This window comes from Cydia fagiglandana, chromosome 14, assembly GCF_963556715.1.
Source record: "Cydia fagiglandana chromosome 14, ilCydFagi1.1, whole genome shotgun sequence".
In the NCBI taxonomy this organism is placed as follows: Eukaryota; Metazoa; Arthropoda; class Insecta; order Lepidoptera; family Tortricidae; genus Cydia; species Cydia fagiglandana.
In genome coordinates, this window is record NC_085945.1 from 6,914,710 (window position 1) to 6,938,984 (window position 24,275).

A 24,275-nucleotide genomic window follows, 5' to 3' on the forward strand; every position below is an offset into this window, starting at 1 on the left:
TAATTTTTTTTTTTATATATATTTATTTTTTTATTTTTTTTTAAATTACCATTGTAATATCCACCCTTTAATATATACATTCCGCAAACCCCACAATACAATCATTACAATATTACATTACGCAATACTCGTGTCTGAAAACTCGTTTGAATGAAATATTTATATGGTAAACAAAAGGAAATCAACCATTTACACAAGTTTTCTGAACTCGAAGTATTTTCTATTTCTTGAATAACAATATTTAATTGATATCATTCCTAAAATGAATAAACCTCATAAAAAAAATCTTTCAAAATACTCAGTTTAACCCTAACAGATCTTTTATAAAATGCTATTGTGAGTTACGCCAGAATTCTTATTGATAAAATAAGCCAAAATTTTACGAAATAAGTCCTATATGCGTTAGAGTATTTTAATCACGCAATGAACTTAAGCAATTATAAAATAACTTATAAACCAAACATTTGCAACACGGCCTGCTTCCAAAAATAATCATGCTAGAATATACACATTGCTGTCCACAATACCGAGTTCCACCAAGGTAAAACTCAATAAAGTTAGGTTATCTATGAAAAACAAGGACTATAGTCAAATCATCAAATAGTCTGTATATTTCCATTGACTCCAAAACAAAACCTGTTTGTAATGGCAAATGGATAACACCCAGATTTCTCATCCCATGCATGGAGGCCAATAATTGTTTTGCAAGAATCACAAGATTATTACAATCAAAATATTCCTCAACTCCAGCACTTCGTTACACAAGTGTACGGGGACCAAAGATGATTTATTTTCATAAACACCCAAGGACTGACCCTATAAATTTCATACCAAGTATTCAAAACATACACCCACAACAACATTTCCAAACTTCTACAATTTAAAATGTACATGACTGTTTGCAATTCACATAAGCTCGTAACTCTTAAGAACTTCTCCAATTTGCTTACTGAATAATATTAAAACACTATGGTATGTATCAGTAATGCAATCACAATACTTAATAAATGATACATGATTCGCAACCAGCCAAACTGAACCAGATTACTTATAAATGAATATATAAAACCAAATCAGGACAAGCCCACAACAACCTTAATTACACACATTATGCTAATAAGTACCAATAAATCTTTTATTGCCCTATCTCAGTTCAACACCACATATTATCAAAACACACCACAACTCAAATCTAGAACACATATTGTGTTAAATAAATACTTCACCAGGAATTGAATCCTTCCTACAACAAAAGTTTTACTACATAAAATTTACAGTTCGGTACAAAACTTAATCTACATAATAGACCCCCGTTTAATATAGTATTTTAGATAGTTTTTTTTTCTCCCTTTATTATTGAACACTCCCTTTATTATTTTATTTCTTCAGGCTGTGTTCTGTAATTGCTAGATCTCCCCAGTTCCATATTATTTCCAATTCCTTATAGTTAGAACAGATTTGCTGCTATGCTAAACATGATGAAGTTCATTCTGAAGACAATATTAATCTTTAATACCTGACTTTCTTTTCTCCCTCTAAATTGAACTGTTTTAAATCCCAGGCTGTCTTCAATTTATTAGTAATTATCCTCTTAATTATGCCGTTGTGTTTAGATTGTATTTCGAAAGCGTATGAAGATAAAATCTGCAACATACTGGTCTGATGGTTTGATAGTATTGTAATTTTTATTGTTTTGTCTACAAATTAAACTTTTTAATCGGTCATTATTTCTAGGTTACAATAAAATTCCCTTAAAACGTTTATAGATATTGATTTTGTTTTTTTTATTTTATTAGTCATCCTTTGCAAATTTTTTTATAAGATTATTGTTCTTCTGACGACTATTTTATAATTTAACAATGTTAACTAACTATATACAAACTAAATTAACTTAAAGAAATAAAAATAATTTTTTTTAATGTGTCTAAAGTCTGTTTGATTTCAAAATCATGCTATCTCTGTTCAACTCTAGTACCAACTCTCAAAATAAAAGGATGAGTATAGTTTCCCTGTTCCTTTTTACTGACAAGATTTGGTTGACTTAAAATATTTAAAAGATGTTATAAAAGAAAAGCCTTTTTTTTTCCAGTCAATCAATTTTACTTTCAAAATCTGTCGCGCCTTTTTCTAAATTTTCCCGCCATCTCTTCATATTTCTATTACTTGTGCAATTTACTTATAAATACATCTCCGCCAAAGAAGTTCCTCCGGAAACTCAAGCCCCTGAGGCTCTCCAAGATGACCTTCCTCCTGGAGCTCTGGCCTATGTGGCTACATAATTTCTATTTTATTTCCATTTCTGGTCCGGTCAAACTGTACCAATGGAAAGCCATTCCATTAATATAAAAGGTCGGTTCTGGCGCTTTGCCGGCCCTGTCATGGCATGTTCGCTTTGCGCACTTGACTCACTTCTGAAAACAGTGATAAGTTGATAACATAGTTTCGATAATGGAGTCGTCATTTTAGACCTCGAATATCTCAATAAAGATTCATTACTTACAGTCCTTGTAGTAAAATATTCTCACAGTCATTGCTCTTTTCCTTCACTTCTTCATTTTGCTCTGATTTAATCGTTATTACGCATTGCTCATAAAAAAATCCAAACTTATGTCTCATTTCTTTCTTGTTAGGGCCTACCATAGAGTATAGACCTTCATATCTCGTCATTGGTCGGCTAAGCTCCAATCAAGTTTCCATTTGTCTACTGTCTTAAAAACCTCTATAGACGTTACGACGTAAAAATCTTGATAATATTTTTTTTCCTAATATGCACAATTTCAAACACAATTTAATATTTTACACTAAATAGATATGAACATGGACACTCACCGACACTATTATACACTCACACTCGCGAACGAATCTTAATCACTATCACTCACTATTACCACTATTATCACTCACTGTTATTACAATACATTTTTAGAATTGATGTGATAAACACTCTTCACGTAATTTTTCCTTATCTATTAATTACAAAAATGGTCTTTGTTAGAAGAAGATAGAAACAAATACAAAATCGCACTTATTTTTCACACTTATTAAACACCACAAAATCTTGTACAGACGCCAACATTATTATGAGATAGAGTTTTCCTTGTCCCATGTTTATTCTCCTACAATCTTTGTGTCAAATTCAATTATTATTTCCAATAGCGTTCTAAGAATCGTTCTTCTCTTTCTCCCTCTATACATGTCTCTTTCTTGCATACATAAGCATGACAGTGATTAGTATTCATTTTTGACTGCAACAATTTTGCTTTGTTATGATTTACATTTCTCTTCGCAATCAATTCTCCCTTTATGATTTCTTTTCTTCTATGCACTGCTATATAAATTTTCTTTATTGTTCCTTCCTCTTTTATTTATTTTTTCGCCACATAAACACTATATAACACACCACTCGAACAATAATAATATAAAACCGCACGCAATTTGATGTAAGAACTGTAGAGCCCTTTAATCCAACATAACGAAATAAAACGCAAACGTGAAACAAAACGCAAACGCTTCAACGCCATTTTGTATCTTGTTATCTATGGTACGTTTCCTATTCCATTCTCGCCACTATAAAACGTCAACTTGAAATTGTATTGACTTCAGTGTGTCCCTTTCTTTTATCGTACTGAAGAAAGAGACGTGAGAGCATACTACCGAATCTAATTTTGATTTACGTATCGTGGTGATATTACCGCTAGAAAATTATGTCCACTCATACAAATGTCAAATGTCGTAATGGAGAAATAAAAGTCTCTGTTTGAATTCATATTTGTTTAAAGTGTTAAAACATTTGGGAAAAAACAAGTGAGTATACATTTTAGAGTTTGAATATTGCTTGAGTTTTAATAAAGCCGTATAAATAGTTGTATGTAATTATGTACATTGTTTCTAACCTCCAATGATTGGTTTTTGTTTTGATTCCAGATTCAAATATTATTTACATGACTACAATACGATTTTGCAGCAAACAATGAAGGAAATAGTATCTATTTTACTAGGATAATAATTACAAAATGCAGTCCAAGAAGTTAAAATGACTACAAAATCAAAATTGTGAAAATTACCGGTACGTATTATCTTTAATTGTAAAACATTTATTGTAAATATACTAACTGTTTAACCCTTAATAAACAAGCTTTATTTTATTTCTAACACTCATACTTTTGATTTTATAAACTTGTTTTGTTTTTCAGGTTATGCAACAACCTATGAAAACTTGATCCACTAAAGATGTGTGTATCTAAATTGTGCTTCAATCAGCTTAGTATGGAACAAATGGAATTAATTTGTTGTAAGTACAAAATTATCTATACCTCTTGTAAATAAGTGATTTCTGAGTCAAGAAAACTTCATGATGTCAAATGTTACAAAATAAAACATCTATGTATATCTGAAATTATATAGCATGTAACAACAAAAAACAATATAATTGTACCAAGACCAAGCTGTTAAAAATCAAACGATATTTTAGTATGACAAGATGAACTCTATTGTTCATTATTTTATTAAACCTCATTACCCTATTCTCTTATATGAACTGTTACCCTATTCTATAAAATTCCTACACTAAACTGAATCTAAACTCTTTGGTTTTGTACTGATTTAAAACACCTTAATCATTTATTTTACTACATAATTTCAGATCAACAAAAGCTGATAGAACATCCATTCGCCGGCGTCTCAAGCTTTCAAACTGAAAATCATTTTGGAGATCCTGTTCTGCGCTAATGATATCAAGCCGTCGACACCCTCTATCAGCACACCAACAACTTCGTGCTGACAACACCTTTCCCTTCGCTCCAACAACATCAAGCTAACAACACCTTTTCGTGTCAATACAAGAACTACAATGGTACAGCTTATGCAGTGCGGCAGGAACACAGTCTAAAATAATTGAAGCAACCTAGAATGGATAGATACATCTACTGGAAGATAAAGAGAATGTTGCGCTGCTCCTGCTCCATAAATCCTGTTTATAGTCACGTGACTGCTTTCCTTCTTCAAACCCATTGTAAATCTGTCCTATCTTATGACTACAAAACGTGGAGAATGACTAATATTTTAGCCCTTCAAATCACACCATCATGTCGTTGAAGTTGACTCTCCACATCTTCCTGATCCAAACCATTTAAACAAAAGTTCTGTGAAACTTGGCAAGATACTGTCGACGCCTGAGCTACAAACAGCTGATCTGAGTTGGAGGGATGCGAAACGCGAGGTAGGAGTGAGGAGAGGAGGAGGATGGTGCTGTCTCACAAAGGTCCGCTGTATCAATGAAGCTCCATAACAACAATCTGTGAAATAAAATGCTAACAAACGCTTATAAATGACGCAACACACCTGTGTTTCAAGTCAGAACAAACGCAGCGACAGAAATGAAGATGAATAAAATGACTTATCTCAAAGAAGAATACTAATATCATAACTAGAATGTTCAGAACTCAAGTTTGATGTAATCCAAAAGGGTATTAAACATTTTTTTTATTTATATAAATATAAGTTAAAAATAAGCATGTAAGACCGTATGCTCTATCAATGCTATTAAATCTAACTGAACCTAACATGCATACATACATTCTTACATTTTTTGTAATGACTAAATTTGAACTAGTAAATAACTGCCCTTATGCTATGTATATAACCAGGGAATGGCAGAAAATTACTAACTGAATTCCCCCTATAAACTGTATATTTGAAATCTTTATTTCCAAACTTATTACTCTAGTTTTATGTCATCTGTTAACCAAATACTGAGACCAATTAACTCAAGCAATAAACACTAATTTAATTTATTTTTCTGATTTCAGAATGTATTGATCAACAAGGCTGCAAAGGAGCAAACTCGTCTGTTCCAGTATGACCAGCCTAAGGTCTACTGACTCGATACTACTACAAAATGTCAAATCTACAGACTACTAAAGAAGAATTTATTTTATATGTTAAGCAATTAATGATGTCTGTAATATGTGACTGAAAATTGTTTTCTGAACATCAATAAAACGATATTTTACATTATTCCATACCCTATACATTATAATTTTGTGTGCTAGCCTTGATAACTGACTGATATTTTTCTATAATAATCAAAGCCCTTTCTTTTAACTTTTTCATCCTATGTATTACTTCCACATTATGTATCTAGATTTTACAGAATAACAGAATAAAATGTGGCAAATGTGATAACAATCACTTATTTTTTTGCCAAATATATAAAGCTCAAGACTAATTCACAAAATTATCATTACCCAGTATGAAACGTGGTTCCCAATATATTTATCTGCCCATAGACATGTTCATGAGTATCCTAAATACGACTGAACAAATTTTGATATAACCAACTTAGTTTAGATATAATTTAGAGATCATTCATGAAGCATAGAGGGCTGCACAGAAGCTCGCATCAATGAGCAAGGCTCATTGATGTAAAGCATAAATAAATGTGAAGTTTGAATGGCCAATGTAGCCCATAAAATGGCATTATGTTTCCAATGCAGACCCCTATAAATTGGAGCAAATTTAAGGCAATTATCAGCTCGCTAGACCGTATTGTAATCCTGTTTTTTTTTTTTTTCAAAATCCCCGCTTGAATGTAAAACGCATATAATGTTTGTATCTAAATAAATGAATATCGCTTTAAGTAGTTAATTCCTTTAAGTTATTTAAACTGAAAATGCTAATACTTTCAATTGCAAAAAATAATTGATACATGAACGAATTTTAACCTAAAAAAATCAGTTGTCATTTTTACCGCTAAATTGCATTCGATTGCAAAGTTGTTTTTTGTTTAGTTTAATAGTAAATAAACTCTTAAATATCGTACAAATCGTGAGTGAAAGTAATTATACTGACTAAATGGAAATGCAGTGCTAGTTAAGTGTTGTGCAAAGTGTAAAGTGAGGAAAAAGTTATGTGTTTAAAGTCATCAACAAGTAGGTACAAAATAGTCAAATTTAACTTTTCTCCTTCCCAATAGCTTCAATAACACACCTCTCATTCTCTCTCCGTTAACACGTACAACAACTGAAGCCACACATCACATAAAGCCAAGGACCCAATAATACTTAAAATAACCTAATCATAACACCCATATAACACCGGTAAAACCCCTTATTTTGGTCACGGGCACCAACTGAAACGAACCCCAGCCTGAACTCTACTTATCTAGACGATGACGGCCCAATAATACCCCAACATTCACCCCTAAAATAAAACACTTGAAAGTTTCCCTAAACTGAATACTTACCATAATTAAATCTAACCTTATCAGGACCAGGGCTCCATGCATGTGTGGCTTATCTTACAAACTAATTTGGCCAGGCTTGTGATCAAGTGGTAGGACTCTACACTGTGAAGAGTAGCAACTCAGGTTCTTTAGAGAGAGAGAGGCATATTATTAAAACAACAGAATAGATTTTAAGGCATTTATTAAATGAAAAATTGATTTTATATTATTTTGATTGAGAGGATTTGTTTTTAGTTTGTTTTGTTTTAGTCCCTAAGAAGCTACCTGCCTAGCCTTAATTCCTAAAGCCTCGACCTTGGGTTCGTAACCTACTTCAGCTGGAAAAGTACCCAAAATAAAAACCAGCGAGCCTATCAACGCGATTTGATTTAAGACGAAACGAAAATCTAAATCTCATACTAAAAGACTAAAATCTCTGAATAAATTCAAAGCTATTTGTACAAAAATTTGCAAAGCTAGGTGTCCCTACTAAAATGAATATAAACAGAATCAATTCATTTGAATTTCTTTGACGTGAAGGCTTGCAGAAGCGAAGGCTCCATGACCGCATAGATCCTGTAAATTATCTAAGCAGTAGTATTCTGACAGACAATGCCTAAGTTTTACATGCTTCCTTTTACAATTTATACCCGCAAACAAAACCAGATTAAAGCCCATACATAAATACATACAATTAAATTATAAACTGTTCAAGTTTCAATCATTATTTATAAATGGTTATGAACACAGAATGCAGGAGAGGTTCTCTTACCCCCACAGACTTACGGCTTCGTTAAACTATCCGTTGTTCACCATATCATGAAATCTGAACAGGTTTTTGGCATACTTTTTTACGCCAGGCCTTATTCTTCTTACAAGGCTTCATTCTAATTTTATTCACATTTTATAAATCACTCAATTTTTCTTGAGCAAAAGCACATTATTTTTCATTAATTCAGTATCAAATCTCTTTAGAATCAAAATTTCCATGTTTAATATCAATAGCACATAATTTCATATTGCCATAGTTGAAGCTTTTTTATTTAATATCACTCTATTTTAATGAAGATCATAGAAAACAATTCATTTGCTCAAAAGTTATTTGGAAGAGATAAGTTCACCTTTATACAAATGATTAATGTTATTTTTCCTGTTTTGTTTTGATTTTTGTACAATAAAGTGTTTTTCTACTACTACTACAATAAAATTCGCATTGCCAAAATATTCTAAAGTAAAGACCAGTATTAAGTTTTTCAAGTTAAAAGAAAACACAACTTTATGAATTTATAAACACTCACCCGGAGAATTGAAGGCTTCTATGAAGTGGGTAGCTCAGGATTCCCTGGCCCCGCTCTGATGCTCGGCTACCTGGCCCTTGTAGCTCTGCAAGCAGCTCCCGTTGCCCGAAGTTGTTCGGAGAATGCCCGCTAGGGCTCAGCTGATGTCTCTAGGGCTCCTCCGGACTCCAGAGGCTCCGCCGTAGGTCTTCGGTGACTCCACTTCGCTGATGGTCTTCTGTCTTCTGTGGCTGGCGTCCCGGGCTGCGCAGGCTCCGCTAGGGCTCCGCTTCGGTCCCTGGGGCTTCTCTGGATCTCTTCCTTCTTCTTGGTTCTTCTCCTGGAGCTCTTCTTAGTTTGGCTGCTGTAGACTGAATGAATCTCCTAGGCTTTTGGCCCGTCTATTTATACCCCCTAAATTTTGGTATTATTTTGTTTAGTTCGTAACCATGGTTACAATCGTCGACTTCGTCTCCATCGTCACCATCGTCGCCTAAAATATCTTTGTACTCTTCTAACAACCACAACATGCATTTTTTTTAGCTAAGGCGTGCAAGCAAATTTGAACTTTATATATATGAAATTAAGGTCCATTTTTCAATGACCCTGTATACTGCAAATTTTCCTATGAAAATTGTTTTTCTTACTTTTTACAAAAATTACTAGTTTTCAATTGATTTTTTAAGCAAAATTGGATGTATTTATTTTTTATCTACGATTTTCAATAAATTTCTTCCATCAAAACTCTATACTTTTGAAGTAATGGACAAAAACAATCTAACATTTTATTTGCATGTTTATGTGGAGTTTTTTAGTATTTCCACTCTTATTTATGGCTAAAACTAATTCTTAAGCTTATAATCTAATTTACTATGGCATTATTTAACAATACAACCACTATTTTCATGTTTTTTTTTACAACTGAACTTTCCTTGCAAAATTCCAATAGTACTAGTAAAAATGTGATCTTTTATTATTTAAATGTCCCATTTTTATATACAATATGCTTTATAAATTGACTAGAATACACTACTCTCATACTTCCAAATCCTCCTGGTCTCACATTGGCATACAAAATTAGATTTTCTTGGTCTATATTCATACATAAATACACTCAAGAATTATATGCAAATTTTAGCTTTTAAGACATTATAAAATTTCAATGCCTTACTTAATTACATTCTACATAAATGAATCATGATATGCTTCTATAGTTTTAACAATTATTAGCAAGAACAGGTTCTCATTTTTTAATTTATTTGCTTATTCCATATATGTATAATGAAAATATTTATTTTAATGGATTGACTAATTATTAAATTCCTATGTACCATACACATATAATGACTCATTTTACAATGAAATTATGTATATCAGTTCTCTAGTTTTGTAGAAATTAACAAAATTAAGTTTTTTTTATATCAAGCGAACACTAATATTGTCATACTTTGCCATAAGTGATGTCTACAATGTCTTATGTAAACCATATATCTTTTTATCAATTTATTTATGTTTACAGTTTATATAAAACATCTTTACATATAATCAAACTTATAATTAATTAGTTTAATGATGACAGAGAACATTTTTATGAATAAATTTATTTTTCCCAATAATTCTTTTCTATGTAAAAACATCTTTATATGTAACTAAATGCCCATAACTTTGATGAACGAGCACAGAGGTCATCTGTCTCGTTTCATGCTCCACCAATTTTTAGATTAAAAAAAACTATAGTATCACAATTTAAGTGTTACAATATGATATTAGTTAGAGATTGCAATGAAATAGTCCACCAGTGCATGCACAAAGTTTTTTTTTGTTGAAAAAACACATCTTCTACTATAAGACTAATTCTAAGAACCACGAAAAACATACACATTTCCTTTTTTTTTGCGACATTATTTATACTGCAAAACGTAATTCAAAACCAAAAAAATTAGGACAATGTTGCCACTGCAATAATTTGTATGTAAAATAGTAAATTAATTTTGTTAAATAATCAAGCTAAGATAATTTATTTATTAGTAAATTTACTCCTGCAGTTAAAAAAAATCATCATCTCAGACATAAGACGTCCACTGCTGAACATAGGCCTCCCCCTTGGACCTCCATACGTGCCGGATGGGGGGTGAATGCCATAATCGCCACGCTTGGCAGGCGGGTTGGCGATCGCAGTCGCGTACACCGAATTTGAGGGACGCTGCTGCCCGTCCATCGGTGGTTTTGGACGTAGTTTAAGGACATACCCGGGTCCTTTTTACTTTTTTTGGTCTTGAATTACGTTTTGCAGTTTAGTAAAACCTGAACCTAACTGAACTGAATGCAATAAATGAAAAAAAAAACACTGTGTGTGTAAATTCAATCGGTATTAAATTGCGTTGTGCGTTTATCTGGCCGCCTGGCTGAAGGTTTTTCGATATAGGCTACAGTTTACTAAAATGGGTTGAAATTGGGTTGTGCAAATATGTAGCTACTATTACTCGAAGTATTTCGTCAAGAAATGTTATTTGCTTTAGAAATATTGTATTTACTTTTAGCAAGTAAACTGGAATGTCATAACTGGGGCAAAGAAAATAGGTACATAGGTAACACTTAGGCGCCATTCGCACGACAGATTAAAAAGAGATTTGTTAAAACCCGACGTTGGCGCTTTTTACCGTTTCTAATATTTGTGTTCATATGAACGCTTAAAAATCACTTGTGAGTCGTACTGCCACGTACGCATCTCAGCAAAGCCATACTTTATTTGCTATTACGACGTATTATTTGAACATAGCTTGAATATTTCAGAAATTAGAAAGCATAATAATAGTAATAGGTTATAATATAATATGTTGCGTTTGGAAGATATCTTCAAAAGACGCATTTATTTATTTATTTAAACTTTATTGCACAAAACATAAAAATAATGAACAAATGGCGAACTTAATGCCTAATGCTTATTTATCCCGGTCGACCCTAGATTTAAGAATATTATCGATCTCACTTCTCCATACAAATACTTAGCACCTGCCCTAAAAACTCCCACGTGTTCTGATTTTAATATTTCAGCTCGAGACGACATCAAAGTGTTTGACATATAAATATTAAAACGAGAAGGGGAGCAGAAATACAAACAAATTTCAATTCAGGCTTTATTACTTATACAATTGTGAAAGTGTAATTCGTGTTTACATGGCGATGCCGTGCTAATAATAGGTTTTATTTTCTTTTGAATATATTTTTTTTCAATATAAACAAAAATGGTAGTATGCGAAAGCAATATACGTAATATATTTTTCACAACACCAGCTCGGGAAAGCCCTCTTGGTACTTCAAAAACGGATCAGAAAGTTGCATTTTATCTACAGTCGCTATCAGATATATCGGAGCGGCCAAGGTGCTCACAAATATCTGAGCACGCCTCTATTGTCAATAGGCGTTAGAGTGCTTGTTCAGATATTGTGAACACCTTGGCCGCTCCGATATATCTGATGGCGACTGTACAAGAGCGTGAAGAGCGTCAAAGTAATTACATAGATGACAAATTTAATTTAAGCTGTGTCCTCATTTTGGCTGGTGGAATCGACTTTTAAGTGATGATTTTGAATGATTTGGATGACTAACGTTAGACCGGGCCGTGCCCGGGCCGGAGCTTCCGGAGCTTACTTTTCTATGACATGGCTGGGCACGCTCGTAGTTCTATATTTAATCTTTCGCTTGCTCGAGTATCAGTAGGTACTATTAACACAAGTAGTTAATCATAATCAACAACTTTGAACCCTTGGAAAATAAATAACTATTATTCCATTCCCTAGATGGATGGAAATGAAGAACACAGTTACGTTATGGTTGATCTACTTAAATTGTGAATTCTATATCTAAATAGTCGTAAGTGACCGCTGGGCGGTTAAGCGTACGCATAAATTTAGGTACGACTGATAACTACCTACGATTTGGTAATAAATTATAACCTCTAGCCGCCCAGAGACCTATAAAAAGGTCTCCTGTTCCATTCTAATTTGAATTTTGCGTTGACAAAATAAAATTTCATTTTGCTTGGCAAGGTTAGACGTATGGGCGGCAAGAGGATATTAGACCTATCAATAAATCTAATCGGAAACCCATTTCGTGTAGGCCTGAGTTATAAGTAGGTATCTACCTATAATTAACGGTTTTACTTAATGAGTCCGCTCGGTAGATTTGATTTGTAATAAAGGCAAATGAATGCTCAAAAGATTACTTAACGTAAAAAAACTTCTTAAAAAATACGCTTTTATTTAATGGTTTCGCTAATAAAAGAAGTGAGATCAAACTGGAAACCAAGATCTTTCAAAGCCGCTTAGACATACGTATACTAATTACTATTCATACTATTGATAGATAACAGTTATTTGTTTTACAAGGGGACAAAGTTCTTGTTTAACCGCTCGTCCTAATATTGATACCCGAGCAAGCGAAAGATTCCAAAATTGAACCACGAGCGTAGCGACTGGTTCGAAAAATAGAATCTTGAGCGTTGCGAGGGTTTCAAAGCACGAGGGTTAAACAAAATTTGCCCCCGAGTGAAACACAAAATTTTTCACCACACCAACCCGAAGCAAATATTAAATGTAAAATATCAAACAAAATCAAACCAAATCAAGTCCAAATGAATGTTATTAAATATTTATCATCCAAAATCATCATTTAAAAGTCAATTCTACCAGCAAACATAAGAAGACAACTCAAACTTGCATTTGATTACTTTGCCTCACATGTGAATAAAGTGCAACTTTGCTATCAGTTTTTGAAGTGCAAAGTAAGCCTTTCCGAGCTGGTGTGGTGAAAAAAAATAAACGTACGTACCTAAGTACACGTATGAGAAGTACCTACCTAATCCTACAACAGAGTGCGTTTTCGTAAAAATAGGCTATCATTTAGCAAATATTGTTCAATATGAAATAATTTGGCCAAGTCCGAGATAGCTCGAGGCATTTAGTGTTCCGTACGGCTACCATCAGTTTGGCATTGACATAAACGATATCGTGAACGTAATTTACTTCCTATAGGTATATCTCTTTCGCACTAATATGTAATAATAATACGAGCGAGATGCATAGAAAGTAAATTACGTTCACGCCCACGGTAGCGTTTATGTCAATGCCAAACTGATGGTAGCCGTACCGCTCGCATCGTTACATTTTACAGAGGTTGTTTGCCTGTTTTTAGGATACCGTATTCAACTACACACACAGTACAATAGTACAAAGTGTCTAAGTGCGAAGGCCGAAAGCCGAGCTTTAGCAAAATGTCATCGCTTTAGCACAGAGCAATAGTACAAGTGTCTAAATGTGAAGGCCAAAGGCCGATCTCCGCGTAGCCCGAAGGCCCGAAGCGTCCAGGATGTCAGTGCTTTAACACAGAACAATAGTACAAGTGTCTAAATGCGAAAGCCGAAGGCCAAGCTCCGCGTGGGGCCGAAGGCCCGAAGCGTCCAGGATGTTAGTACTTAAACACAGAACAATAGTATAAGTATCTAAATGCGAAGGCCAAAGGCCGAGCTCCGCGTAGGGCCGAAGGCCCGAAGCGTCCAGGCTGTCAGTTCTGTGTTTAACCACTGACATCTTGCAGGCGTCGGGCCTTCGGCCCTACGCGGAGCTCGGCCTCCGGCCTTCGCATTTAGACACTTGTATTAATTACCTGTGTTTAGAACTGACCTCCTGGATGCTTCGGGCTTTCGGCCCAATGCGACTTCAGCCTCTGGATCTTGCGACTTAGACACTTGTACTTAAAAATACTTGGAAAAGTTACGGGAGGCGCGCGTCTTTCGGACGCTTCGGATCTTCGAATCGCTCCTTCGGCCTTTGCATTTAGTTAGATTCTTGTACTATTGCTTTGTGTTTGAATACCGAAGTCGAGCATCTCGCGAATGCTTGATGTATTATAATAAGGCTGCTATTTAACTGATCACCAGATTTAATAAAATTTAATACCAAAAAAATCTACTTTACCACCCTAAAATAATGAATGATCACCAAAATTATAACACCATTTTAATGTGAAATGATTACCAATTTTATTACATTTTACTATCCTATTAAAGGAATTGACACCAAATTAATCATTATTAACCCAAAAATTGTAAATAATTACCAAATTTCAAACCCCAATTTAATGTCAATTGATAACCAAATTTTTACATCGTGCTATCCTATTAAATAAAATGACACCAAAATAATCATTGTAAACCCAAAAATAGTAAATGACCACCAAAATTAGAACTCCATTTTAATGTAAAATTATAACCAAATTTTTAAATCTTGCTATCCTATTAAAGCAAAGCAAAATTTTCTAGTAGCATTTCGTTTCTATATGGGTTGCAGTTCAAACCTAACCTAACCCACTTTTCTAGTAACATTTCGTTTCTGTAAGGTTCGCAGTTCAAACCTAACCTAACCCACTTTTCTAGTAGCATTTCTTATCTGGAAGGGTCGCAGTTCAAACCTAACCTAACCCACTTTTCTAGTAGAATTTCGTTTCTGTGTGGGTCGGAGTTCAAACCTAACCGAACCCACTTTTCTAGTAGCATTTCGTTTCTGTAAGGGTCACAGTTCAAACCTAACCTAACCCACTTTTCTAGTAGCATTTCGTTTCTGTAAGGGTCGCAGTTCAAACCTAACCCACTTTTCTAGTAGCATTTCTTTTCTGTAAGGGTCGCAGTTCAAACCTAACCTAACCCACTTTTCTAGTAGCAATTCGTTTCTGTAAGGGTCGCAGTGTTAACCTAGCCCACTTAACTGATAGCAGTACAAACCTAAACTAACATACTTTTCTAGTAGCATTTCAGTATGCCTACCTAAGTTATGCGGTGCGGGGTACGGGGGTTGAGCGGGAGGGGCTAGTAATTTTGGCATCATTTTACTTTATTTGGTAATATGTATACATTTTTTGGTATCACAGTGGTTTATTAAGGACACAATATAAGTTTACTTTACATAAACCTTCTGTTAATTTGGCACTTTCCTCAAGAAACTCGTATATTATGTGTATTCGTATTTATAATAAATTACCTGACATTTTTAAGAATAATAATTTGAATATATTTAAATCACAAGTCCATGCTTGGCTAATACAGAGATGTTTTTATAGTGTTAATGAATTTTTAAATAATGATTTAATGGGATTAGATTGTGTATGACTTTATTTGTATTTTATTTTATTTCGTTTTGTTATTGCATGAGTTTTTAATAAGACTTTAAGATTGTGATTTATGATTGTATTAATACTTGACATCATTTGTTATGTAGGTACCTAACATAGGAAATATTTGTTTGTACACCTGTAAAGGTAGAGTCTTGGTGAGTCCATAAAATATTGTTACAATAGTAATTACTGGCAATGTAACCCATTTCTCTCAAACAATAAAGATTATGATTATGATTATGATTATGATTATTTAGGTGAAAATATCGCATTTATTTGGTCTTCAAGATTTGGTGATAATTAATGATTTTTGGTAATCATTCAATATATTTGGTATTCAAATACAATTTTAAGTGCAGTCGTAATTAAAATGGTGGTACATTTGTAATTTTAGGCCTTATTTTTTTGGTGTTCAGTAATTTTTTTTGGTAAGCATGATTTTTTTATTTAGGGTACCAAAGTATTTTTTGGTGGTCATTATATTTGTAGCCTTATAATAATTTAGAGTAAGGCCAAGCGCGCACCACGATTTTTTGTCCTGCGATAATTTTGTCGCAGAAATGCAACGTATGTGTTTATATGTTAGTGCGCGCAATTGTGACAAAAAAATCGCAGCGATTTTTAAATTGTGATTTGTCACATTATTCCGCGATTGTTCGCGACGCGATTGTCGCAAAGTGAATTGCAGCATGCGGAGTTGTATGGCCCCGCGCGCACTATGATATTAAAATTGCACCCCGGCCGGATCTCAGTCGGCATTCCGCTCTCCAAACCCCAACATCTCGGCACCTGCATCTCCAATGGAGTCTCAAAATGAGACGCTAGATGTTGACCATTTAATTATGGAAATAGACGGGGATCACCTTTGTGTTATAAATGCTCAAAGTCATACAGCAATCGCATATTAAAGACACGTTTCATGACAAGCGACTGGTCGACTTTTTCATTTTCATCGCAGTGCGCGCAGTGAATTTTCTGCGATATATTACAGCGCGATTCTAAAATCGTGTCACAAAAATTAATATCGTGGTGCGCGCTTGGCCTATAATACCTTAAAATGTATACTCCTTTAATTTGAATTTAGAACTCATTATTATTTTTTATTTGATTTTGTTTCTAGTTCTATGCCATATATATAGACTTTAATATTATTTAGAACTGCTAAAAAACAAGATCGGCTTACTTTAAATATTTCGTCAATTTTACCTTTGTTTCTAAAAACTGTGATATTAAATTTAACTGTCATATACTCTTCCAAAATTATTTTCTCGTAACAGGACTGAAGGGCTACCGCGTAAACCGAAATTCGCAATTTGCGGGGATCTTTCTCTTTTACTCCAATGAAGGCGTAATTAGAGTGACAGAGAAAAATGCTCGCAATTTGCGAACTTCTATTTTCGCGGTTATAGCCCTGAATCTTGTTGCTCACCGATCCGTTCTAAAATATACATAAGTACTGAATATAATTAATAGATATTATAATTATACAATTAATACAGAAATGTAATGGTACTTAATGAAAAGGAATATTGTGTATATTGTTTCGACGAATCAGATACTCTCAATAAAATCTATACATGAGGCCAAAGCTGTTCATAAATATTAAATGACTTTACTATCTCTATACGCCTTACTAACTCTATGTGTCCTATTGTGGAAAAAAAAACACAACGACAGTCAAGAACGGAATTCTTAATTTGAATTTTTCAGTATTTTGTGATGCCTAGTCCATTGCTTGGAAAGCCCGTTCGAAATTTAAACTTATTTGCAATATAATAAGGTCGTATTTTGTAGATCTCTCTCATACTTATAGTAGGCTATTGAGATAAAATTAAATATCCCACAAAAATAAGCAAGCAGAATTAAACTTTGTGTCAAAGACATAAGTCATAAATTTCAATGCCAAAGTTTTAACTAAGGATGTTTCTCGCCTAATATGAATTGACCAGTGTAAGCATCAGTTAGCTAGCCCTAAGCAACCAAAGGTCAAGCTGCAGTTGAAAAACTAATAAAGATAAAGTTAAGCTGATAATTTTCCCGCCGTCTCCATGATTCTTTAAGTTGGGTATTGACTGGTCAGCTGCCTGTTAGCTATAGTTTTCGCGAAAATCGCCAGGACAGAGGTGAAAATTTTTGTATGAAAACTTGCAACTTTAAATGCATTTTTTGACGAAACTATTGCAGTCTAAAATGAAGTCAAAATCAGTCCATCGACTCAATTTTTTGCAAGCTTTCTAATGGTACCCCACACGATTCTTACAAATGAAAAAAGTTTCAGCCTACCCCTCTCAACCCCCTAAATTTCCCCCTTTAATAAGAAATAACCAGTTTTGACTTATTCACAATATGAGTGGTGGTAATTGCTATAACTGTTCCAAATTTTAGGTATCTATGTCAAACGGTCTCTGAGAAAAACGTATTTAACTGATTTGCAAGACCGAAGTGATCCCATAAGTGTTCCGTAAACAAAGTTTTGTACGGAACACTAAAAACAGCGCCCTTGGTACAATGCCTCAAGGACCTATTTTACATTCAAGCTAGTTATTAATTTCTTGTAGTAATACCACTGTATATAACTTGTTTGTAAATAAATTATTTTATATGAAAATATCATTTATTTGCATACAAGATATATACAGTGGTACTACTAAAAGAAATTAATAACTAGCTTAGATCTAAAAGTAATCTAAATCTCGTTCAATATTATATTATAAGTGACGACTCTTATTAAAATTAATTAAATACTATCCTTTGTGCCTAAATTAATAAAACGAATTTCTCCGAACAGAAAGTTATTAGTCTTTAGACTTCAAACGTGGAATATTATAAAGGAGAAATAGAGGTTAAACCTGGAGGCCGATGTAGGACCGATTTTTTCTGCTGTATGAGTTCTACTAACAAGGAAGGGTACCCAACTGTCCGACTCCGATTTGATTTATTTTGATATATGTTATAGAGTAGTCTAAAATAACGGACACGTGTTTTTTTTTAGCTGCCCAAACTCAACCTGTTAGGAGAAAATATATAATAAATAAATACAATAAATATATTTTTATATAAAAAATGAGTTTGTGGTGAAATGACAAAACACGTCCCCATTCTTTATTCATGTTCTCCAACATATAACGAAACCAGTAATTAATTATCAATTTTTTTGAAAAAAGTTTTTCTCAGAAATTAGAAGGTTTGGTCAATTTTCAGTACTTTGAAGGCCATTTTCTCCTAACAGGTTGAGTTTGGGCAGCTAAAAAAAAAAGTGTCCGTTATTTTAGACGACTCTATAACATATATCAAAATAAATCAAATCGGAGTCGGACAGTTGGGTACCCTTCCTTGTAAGTTTGAACCCACGATATTCGACCATAATGAGTCTGTCTAAATATTTCTTTGAATTTATTTTGAATGATTCTCCAAAGGATAGATATTTTAAAATAAAATAAAATTTGATACGGACTTCATTGCGTCTTAGAAATTTAGTAAATGAAAATTTGTTTATTCGTGTTATCTATCAAGATTTCAGCTTTCGTTTCGATAGTCTTAACTACATAAAGTAACTAAATCAAACTTGAAATCGTTTAGACACAATTAAGCAACTGCTGAATTTGTGGATAGACTAAGAGTAAGAATACGGAAATTGATCAATAAAGTCCAAGTTAGAGAGAGACGTTATCTCAGATACAGAGGTCAGTTCCTATAAAATTCTAAAAAACAATTAGGAAAATGTAATCTAGCCTCATAAAAATAGTCCCAATAAAAGAGGTAAAATACACTCTCTGTCTCAATTATAGAGGTAAATGTGACTATACAATCACAACAACTAATCCCAGTTAATAGAGGTTTGTTTTATCTATCTAACAGAGGCAATTCAGTGCTAAAGTGTCGGGACCGCGCCATGAGTCCCAGCTATAGAGTTTTCTCACTTATCCAGGTCCCACTTAACCAGGTTTCACTGTATTTGATTCAAATTTGGAACATACGGAGGTACTCGTAGGTGTGATAGATATTATACATTTGAATTCGTGTATGAAAATTGTATTCCCAAATTGTACCCGAACCAAATAATAGGAATTTGTTGGTCATAATTCATATATTGATGAATGTAAAAAAAATGGTAACACAGTGGTAAATATCTTATTTTCATACATAACCGGGAGACTACCAAGGACCACTGTGGTTACCAAGTTATGTGGGACCAAGTTACTGTGGGCCCGATTCGGATTTTGAAACAGACATCTATTAGATATCTTTTAGACATCACCAAGATACGATAATTATGTTTAAGATCTAACCTGTCAAATTTGACATTTGCGCGATTCTGGAGATACTCTTGAACGATTTCCTCAGGATATGACTTAGAGATCCAATTCACATCTAATAGATATCTTACACTATCTAACGTAAAAATGACATTGTTTGCCCGAATTGCGCTGCAAAAGAGAACTAGTTGATATCTAAACTATAACGTATCTAGAATGGATCTAGTACGTGTCGTCTCTTGTGAATATCTTGAAGTTCGAATACGGCAGTGCGACTAAGAATATTTACAGTTATTTATTGAACAAATCTATCGCGATCGATAGCCTAATTAAACTTCTTTATCTATAACAAAACATAAAATGAAAGTAATGGCCAAGTAGGTATTCTAAAATATGCATTTTACGTTTTTGTATAAACTATGAGCATTTATAGTGAAGATTAAACTAATTGCTATACCCTGTCCGGGTTCATGTTCACATATGTGTACCTTGTATACTTATAATGTTGTACATGATTGCAATGATTAAATGAAAAAGTGTCAAAAACTTATGTATTTACAACGAAAAGTACAATGAAAGTTCAAATTAAAACTCACGCACTCAAATCTTCTTCTTCCTCGCGTTATCCCGGCATTTCGCCACGGCTCATGAGAGCCTGGGGTCCGCTTGTCAACTAATCCCATGATTAGACGTAGGCACTAGTTTTTACGAAAGCGACTGCCATCCGACCTTCCAACCCAGAGGGTAAACTAGGCCTTATTGGGACTAGTCCGGTTTCCTCACGATGTTTTCCTTCACCGAAAAGCGACTGGTAAATATCAAATGATATTTCGTACATAAGTTCCGAAAAACTCATTGGTACGAGCCGGGCTTTGAACCCGCGACCTCCAGATTGCAAGTCGCACGCTCTCACCGCTAGGCCACCAGCGCTTCTCAAATACAATAATTAAGAATAAACGTAGAGGTATGATTAAGCCATAATAAGTGGTTTCGGGCTATAATTTTGTTATTATTAGAGACGAAAAAAAATTATCTTTTTAGTACAGAGCAACGTTAATTACTTGTACATGGATGAGTAAGAATTGAATTCTTTATTTGACACAATGTGTTAATTATATCGCTGGGGCCAAGTAAATCATATACCTATATATTATGACAATTAGAAAGTGCTTGTTACTTGGCCTTCCGGAATAAAGAATATTTTGACTTGACATACCACGCCACGCTAGAATAAAAATGAATTCTATTCACCTATAAACAAAATTCATTTTAGTATATGGTGGCTAGTTATTGAAGGCTGGACAGTTATTGCAACCTTATACTAAAATGAATTCTGTTAATAGGTGAATAAAATTCATCTTTAGTTTAGGGTGGCCAGTTATTGGCCGGTGGCCAGTTCGGTTCAGTATCTAGACATTTTTCAAGAGTAGTAAAACGTAGTCAATCATAATAAAAAAACCTTTCAAAAATGCTAGTTCTGAACTCGAAATATTTATCTCGAACTGACAATAGAGCAAGTGTACTATTTAAAAAAAAGCTTATTAATATTTAAATGCAAAGTAATATTTTGGTTTTAGTTAAGTGTATTATTTAATTTTAAATTAATGCATTTTTACACAATTCCTATGAGGTATATATATACCTATAATATAAATTTCTACTTCTAATAGTTTAAAAATCGTTGGTCAAAGCCCACGTAATTTTTAACATAGTAGGTGACTGACGATGTAAGAATATTATAACAGTTAATTTTAACCTTGAGTTAGTTATTTAATATAGATTTAAATATGAATTATAGTAACAGCACCAGTCATGGGACATTTAAGAGGAAATTTGGAGTATTTGTGATATTTCCCTAATACATGTAAATGGTCTACCGCTTAGCGTGTTAAAAGATGAATGTCCTATCCGTCTTTCATGTTTCAGGCATGTTGTATCAAAGATACTGCAATGAGTTTCCACATACTTAACAAATTAAAACTATGCTTTTTTTCTCCAGTCTTGGATACCAAAGCTCCAGTAAATAAATAAAAGTAAATTATTTCAAAGTATTTTTATGAGTTTAGTCTTGAGACTGGCTTATTAGGGTTCCGTACCCAAAGGGTAAAACGGGACCCTATTACTAAGACTTCGCTGTCCGTCCGTCCGTCCGTCTGTCACCAGGCTGTATCTCACAAACCGTGATAGCTAGACAGTTGGAATTTTCACAGATGATGTATTTCTGTTGCCGCTATAACAACAAATACTAAAAACAGAATAAAATAAAGATTTAAATGGGGCTCCCATACAACAAACGTGATTTTTGACCAAAGTTAAGCAACGTCGGGAGTGGTCAGTACTTGGATGGGTGACCGTTTTTTTTTGCTTTTTTTTGTTTTTTTTTGCATTATGGTACGGAACCCTTCGTGCGCGAGTCCGACTCGCACTTGCCCGGTTTATTGCATACCAGTTGTTCCAATTTACTACTTACTGTATAAGCAGTTGTCAAGGTATTAAGTAAATATATTCAATATCATTATAATCCAATATACTTAACCTTAATTACTACTTTGATTTTGATATAAATGACCATATTACCTATACTTTATATAACGCAAGGAGACTTTTAGAAAGTATTTTTACGTGGGTACAATATACCATTATTTTTGACTGCGCCTAATTCGTCCACAATTGAACCCAGCGTATTTACCTGCCATTCTATATTTTCCCATTTAAAATATCAACATTTCTGCATACCTTTCTACCTCGCATGTTAATTAGCCACCATAGAGTTCTCATGTCGACACGCGATGCCAACTCGCCTACACATACCCTTAGTAGCCACCCAATTTTATTTTCACACCCTATCAAACCTTTTTAAGGGTTTAAAATTACAGGGCAAAAACTCCCACTCAGATTATAACATCAATAAATCATGACCCTAATAAACACCTACCTTGTTAATTTCTTATCGCACCATCGCAATCCATAACACATAAAAAAAAAACACTCGAAAAAACTTCACAAACACTGCACTAAAACACCCAATTTAAAAAGTTTCGAACACCCGCGAAACAACGAAAGTTAACGTTGCAATTTTGAATTTCGAACACTCCTGGTCTTTTGAGAACACAAGTATAATTTTTTTTTTATCGCGTAATGTACAGACGAAGGGCGTGCGAGCGACCGCCTCCATCCACGGAAAGCTGCGTACTGGCGTACTGGTCTGCAATAAGGGCTAGTATAGCGCTAGAGATTGTTACATTTTCATATTTTCCGTTGTGTACTGAAGTTTTAGCTAAATCTTTTAGTTTGTAAGATGGCGTTTTGTGTATGAAAATTGTGTGGATTGAAAAGAAGTTTTAAACAAGTAAGTATTTTTTGTTAGTAAAATGCCACATAAGTAAGTAATACGGCCAAGTGTCAAAGCCTATTTGATTTTGTAAAATAATGTATTAACTGTCACTTAACTGTTACCCGTGATGACGAAATAAATATTTTTTTTATATTCCATTTGATTTTTGACTCCACGAAGTAACATGATGTACGAGTAGGTAAGTTAAGTACATACATATAAATTTGTTCTAGGCCAAACTAAGCCCTTTAGTTTTTTCTTCTAGATATGCTATGTACCGTCAATGTATAAGAAAATAAATAGACTCTGAAAAATGCGATATTTTCAGTATTATTATTACATAACACTTATCGGCATTATAAATCATCCTTGATATATTGCTAGCTACGCGGCGTAGCGTTTTTTACAACCGCAACATGAAAGGCCTATGCTGAGTTCCGGTAACCCGCTTGGCGGGTTCTCTCGGCCCTATTCGAACTTTAAGATACGTCCATTAATAGATCTAGAAACGATATGGTTAAACATAAAAGTCACTTTTGACACTAACGGCCCGATTCGGGAAATGAATTAGACATTCACTAGATATGAAATAGTAACGATATGTGACGTTCCACGGGGAAAGGTACCATTACCCCGACTGAATATTGGAGAGCGGCGTTAATAATAAGCGTAAGCGCCAGCTGCCATAAGGTACCTTTTGCCGTGGAACGTCACATATCTTTACTATTTCATATCTAGTGAATGTCTAACGACGCGATATCTTAAAGTTCGAATCGCGCCGTGACACATCTAATCGTTTCTAGATCTATTAATTGACGTATCTTAAAGGACGTATCGGGCAGTCTATTCGTAGTTACTTTCCGCTACAAAGCGGGGAAATGCTGAGATCTGCTACGAGTGTAGCGCTACGAAAACGTTGACTACCAAGCGCTACGCTTCATGCGTAGCTCTGCGGTCGTAGCGCTTGGTAATGCGAAAAAAAGCGTTATACAGTGGAACCTCGATAGAACGAATCTCAA

At 34.0% G+C, this 24,275-nt stretch overlaps 1 protein-coding gene across 1 annotated transcript in view; it reads right to left on the minus strand.

The window, feature by feature from the left end:
- LOC134670642 (immunoglobulin superfamily member 10-like) overlaps nt 1-23,142 on the minus strand; it is a 477,034-nt gene extending 453,892 nt beyond the window's left edge. The window contains exon 1 of the mRNA XM_063528451.1: nt 22,858-23,142. The gene's annotated coding sequence lies outside the window, so the exon portion shown is untranslated. The remainder of the gene's footprint in view (nt 1-22,857) is intronic.
- Between the last annotated feature and the right edge of the window lie 1,133 nt (nt 23,143-24,275).